Below are 6,060 nucleotides of genomic sequence, written 5' to 3' on the forward strand. Positions count from 1 at the left end.
ACAAAATTAATATAATTTTTATTAATATACGCGATTTAATATAGTAAATAAACTATAAATTTAAACATATGACACGCATGTATTAACATGATGTAAACACATGATGCTGATAATGTTAAATTAAAGTCGAACTCGATATTTGTCAATTTGCGGTAGTTGAATTTAAATAGTCACTACTAACCAAAGAATGAAAGACACACCCTTTCTTTTAAAAGACACCAACTAAAGAATGAAAAGACACACTTTTTCATTTAAATGACACCGAGTAAAGAATGAAAAGACACTCCTCAATTTAAAAGACGCCTCATACACACATATACACATACACCCTTATTATTTCAGCTTTCATTTGAATCAAATTTCATATGTTTTTTTTGCGTAAATGAGCAGAGAATAAGGGAAGAAAAATAAAATCATAATCGTATAAGCACGTATATCTATTTTGTTCTGTTGTTTTATGTGGAGTTATGTAAAATTTGGAAGTCATTAATAACGACTAAATGTATAGTTTCTGAAGAGGAGAGAAAGACTAGTTTTAAAAATAAATAAATAAAAAGAATTCCTTTCTTGTTGTGGTGTCACGTCACCGATTGAAGATTCTCTTTTTTATATATGTATTAAATAGAAAATATAAGTTTGTATTTAATGATTTTTTTTAATTAGAAAGATTAGATAGCATAGATGACAAAACAGTTTTTAGGGTCATCCGAAAGATTGAAACATAAATCATGGATCAACTAAGCCCTCTCGGGGACTTTCTTAAAGAGGAACCTCATGTAAATACCATGGAATAAGGTTTGATCCTATTCATGGAGATTCCGTAACTATTCCAAAAATAAAAAAGTTCGACACAATTGGTATTTTTTTTTTGAAAATTGGAAGCAGTTACTAATTCATGATCTGACATGTACAGAATGAAAACTTCATTCTCGATTCTACGAAAATTTTTATAAAAGCCTTTCATTTGCTTCTCTTCGATGGAAGTTTGAGAAAGTACCACATGAATATTCTACCATAATTTAGCTACTTCACTATAAATTCAAGCGAACTAGCAGATGCTCTAGTTTGTATTAACATTAATAAAGTCGTTTTATTAGAAAAGTTTATATATAACACATATTTAAGATGCATGAGAGAACATATATATTCAAAGTGTGAATAATATAATATACAAGAATGAATTTATATAAGAGGTTGGGATGTTAGGGTGCCACGACATCACATACATAAATTCATAAAATATAGCTTATAGAAATAACAAAAAGGTGGAGGAAACTAGTAAAACCTGGTCGAATGATTATCAATATGGGCTATGATATAGTAATGAAACTGTTTCACCTTTAATTAAAAGTTTGAAATTTAAATATGTGATGAGGATTTGAATGTCGTCTGCAACATAAATGATTGTATTAGCCTATACAAAAATTTGAATCCGGAGCCAAAAGAATAAAAAAATTGTTAAAAATTTCAAAAGGGCATATTAATTTTTTTTTACTAAAACGGCAAAATCGCTTACGATGTAGCGATTTTGTCTGTCGGAAAAAGCAAATTGTTGCTGTTGCAGCGATTTCTTAAATTTCTTTTTTTTAAAGATAAAATAAAATTTGAAAGAGCGATTTTCAAAATTAAAAAAAATTATAATTTTTTTAATTTTGCAGCGACTTACATTAAACCATTTTTTTTGCTTTATCCAAAATCACTGCCAAGGTAGCGATTTTTAATTAATTTTTTTTTTAGTATTTTTTTAAAATCAAATCGTTGCAAAGGCAACGATTTACACTTAAATTTTTTTTTGAAAACTTTATTTTATCGGCTAATTTTTTTTGCAGCGATTTAATTAAATTTTTAAAAAAAATTAAAAATTAAGTGTAAATCGCTGCCTTTACAACATTTGATTTTTTTAAAAAAATTTAATCAAAAATTGCTGCCAATGATTTTTAAAAATTAAAAAAAAAATTATTCAAAATCGCTGCCTTTTGATCTTAATTTTTTTTTAAAATACAGCAAAAAATAAAATAAAAATAAAAATTTTAATGTAAGTCGCTGCAAAAGCAGTGACTTATTAAAAAAATTATAATTTTTTTTTAATTTTGAAAATCGCTTCATTTGGAGCGGCTTGTTTATTTATTTATTTATTTATTTATTTTAAAAAAAACAAATTTACGAAATCGCTGCTATAGCAGCGATTTTTCTTTTTCAGACGGACAAAATCGCTATATCGTGAGCGATTTTAACGTTTTGGTTAAAAAAAATTGATATGCCCTTTTGAAATTTTTGATAATATTTTTACCCTTTTAACTCCGCACTTAGATAAATCTCAACAATTCAGGATAGTCCAAAAGTAATACATATTTATTTTACTTGAATTAATGTGGTTTGTTCAATATCCTATTACGCAATCAAAATTAGATATATAATATGCGTTCCGTGGATAGATCGTTTAAATAAAAATATGATTAAGCTTGACTCTGATATCAAATTGAAATGTAAAATCTATCCGATAAAAGTCCAAATTGTCAAAGGGAAAATATTCTTAATTAATTAATTAGTTTTTGTGATTGAGAAATTCATATGGGTCAACTCTTAAAATTGATCATAGCCTTCGAAATATGAAAAGATGAGGGGAGTATAAAGAATGCGTTAAAATTCAAGCCCAAAAGAGAACCCAAAAAGTTGAATGTTCAAAGTTCAAAGTTTTCTAGTTAAAAAGTTCTATATTTTAAAGTTTTCTAATTTAAAAGTTTCCTAACTTGAACTTTCCTAGTTATTATTTCCACAATAAAGTAGATTTGAATCCATTTTTTCTTAGATTGATTTTTCCATGTTTTCCATGATGAATATTGTTATTTTAGACGAGATATGATTAATATTAATATTTCAGATGTTTTTTTTTTAACATCTATGTGTGTGGTAATTATAGATTTATCTCTTCAAGAGGTTAAGAGATTGTTTGAATTAGCTTAATTAAAAGTTGATCAAATATACTTTAAAGTCATTTTTAACTTTTGAAAATGTTTGACAATGATAAAAATAAATTTTAAAATGTTAAAAATCAAAAAGTAGTATCCCTCTGTTTTTTGACTTAAAAATTATTTAGTTTGAATTTTTATTTTTTAACTACTTTAAAGTCAATCCGACGGGCTCAAATTCTTTCACTTGATGTCGTTGGTTTTTATTCATAAATTAAAGATAATGATTAATCTTATACTAATTTTTGTTCGTAATTTCTTCGAAATAGGGGTCTAAATATTTTTTTATCTAAATTTTTGAATTGATTATATTAGTATCACAATTAGTTTTAACTGATCAATTAGGATTCTTAGCACTGTTCTTGAAATTTGAAGGTTTTATTCTCGAATTTCACATCTCTTTCAATTTATATTCTCAATCATTATAATTTCGTTTCCAAATTATTTTCTTGTTTAACAATTATGGCCGGGATCACCTCTATATCGTTCTCTATTTAAATGTCAAATCAAGGCTTAGTTCGCATGACGCAATTCTCAAACCTGTGATGTAAGTCATAAGTTCCTCGGTCTTTATCAGTATAACTAAGCTTCAAAAACTTTATTGACTATTTATTATAGTTTACGTCAACGAGATCTCGAATAACTATTTTCTATCTATATATAAAAAATTATTTTCTAATTTTCAATGTGAATAATAGAATTTGATTAGTTTTTTTAATCATATTTGCGTTAAAGTTACTTAGTTAATTCATATTTGTAATAGAGTAACCACAAGAAGCAATTTAACTCACCTTTTATTTTTTATTTTTTTAGAAAGTCAAAATAGAGATACATGAGCCAACTATCATATTTGATGATACTGCACTTGTTTAGTGTATTGTTAGCATAGTATGATATAAGTTACTATTACAATGATTTATAATAAACTAAATTGGTATAAATAAGTTTTTCCTATATAATATTAAGAAAACTATCTTAACAATTTCTGATAAACTAAATTGGTATATAAGTTTTTCCTATATAATATTAAGAAAACTATCTTCACAATTTCCGATACATATATTTAATTGAGAATTAATTTCAATTAAAAATTTGAAATTTAAACTTTTAAATTTTAATTGTGAATTTCAACATAAAAAGTTTAAATTTTTGAAAATAAAAATATACCTATTTAAAAATCACGAAAAGATACTATAAATTACATTAACAATCGAAAATTATTAAAAGATATAAAAAAAATGTTTGATAGAAAAAATGGTTCAACTCTTAATTTTTTTTTAAAAAAATTATATTTTTAATTAAAATAAACACGTCATTACTGTAAAAAGAATTTTAAAATAAAGCTTCATGATTTATATTAAAAAAAATTAATTTTTTATATTTTACACCTGCGAGCATCTATCTTATTATTACTCTCTTTTAAAAAATAATATAACTATTAGAGCCATCAATATGGGCTAGGCACAGTGGGCCGGCCTGGCCTAACCCGGGATTTAATATGGTTGGACTAAGATTTTTTGAGCCCATTTAAGAAAAGAGCTTTTTAGCCCGGTCTGAATAAGTCTGTTGATTTGATGGGCTTGAAAAATATAGGTAGGGCCGACCCGTGGGACAGTAAGAATTAATTAAAAAAATATAATATAATATTAAAATTTAAAATTAAATAGAGTCCAAACTCAAAATAATTAGGTTAATATTTTTATTTATATATTTATACTTTTACTTGAAAAAAAATTTAATAAATAGAGATAATTTCAGAAACCTCCCTCCAGGCTTCGCTCTATAACACTCACCTTCCCTGTGGTTTACGATATTACGTCTACCTCCCTTATTTTCATTTTCTTGTAACCATTCTTTAAACCTACTTAAATAAATATAAATTAATTTAGATTTGACAAATTTACCCTTATATATGAAAGTTTAGATTTAATTTAGAGATAATACCCAATTACCCCCCTAGCCTATACCCAAAATCCCTACGACACACCTTATCTTTGATGAGGTCCTATTATCCCCTCCAACTTTTTTTTTAAGTAATATATTACCCCTTGCGTGCCTACGTGGCAAAAATCGTGATTTCACCCATGTAGGGCGCGTGAGTGCAGAGTGAGTGCAACTTTTGGCTAACAATGGCCAATAAAAATGAGCCACGTGTCAAAGCAATTTGAAAAAAAATTCAAAAATAAATTTTATTTGTCGATATTTATGATAATATTTTAAATTATAATTTAAAATTTAATTTAAGAATTATAAAAAATATAATTTTTTTTAAAAAAGTGGGCTGACCCGTCAAACCTGTAGCCCACACACTTGTGGGTTGGGCCGACCACTTTCTAGCCCACGCCAAAAATGGGCTAGCCCGGCCTGACACGTAAAATATCAAAGCATGTATGGATTAGCCAGATGGGGTGAGCTAGCCCATATTAACAACTCTAATGACCATGATAACTAACAGTCGCACATTCAACTTTCTCGTTAGTTGAGTTGTTGCCGCCGAGTTTTGATTGATCGGTCGAGCATAACTTCTTTGCTTTCTCCGATGGTGTCATCGATTTTTCAGATGAATTCAAATTGTCAACATTTGCCTAAAAAAATCAGTTGACACCAATCCATATAAAGAAGAAGAAAAAAAAGCAATGGTACACAAAAATACTATACAAAAAAATTGTATGAAAATTAATTTGTGCTAACCTTTGGGCGTTGCGAAGGAGGAGATTTATCGTCGAGCGATGATAATGACCTCTTGTTTCCAGTGGGCGGCCGAGAGGTAGAACTTTTTTTTGGCGATACCATTTTTTTGTGTTTGAGAGTAAAAGAGTAAAAGGGAAGAATAAATTGAAGTTTTGGTTCTTTGTTTATTTTGGTTAACTCGTATTTATTATTTTTTTAAGGGGTAGTAGACAGATAGGTGATGATGATCTTGAAATAATAAATGAAAAAATAAAAATTAGGACAAATTAAAAAAAAATTATTTCTAAACTTTATTTTCAAGAGTGTTGAGATTGATTTATATTAAGTGTTTTTAAGTTAAAATAATTTTACATTACTTTTGAATGTATTGGTAATATATATATATATATATATATATATA

Source organism: Solanum pennellii, chromosome 6 (assembly GCF_001406875.1).
Source record: "Solanum pennellii chromosome 6, SPENNV200".
Classification (NCBI taxonomy): domain Eukaryota; kingdom Viridiplantae; phylum Streptophyta; class Magnoliopsida; order Solanales; family Solanaceae; genus Solanum; species Solanum pennellii.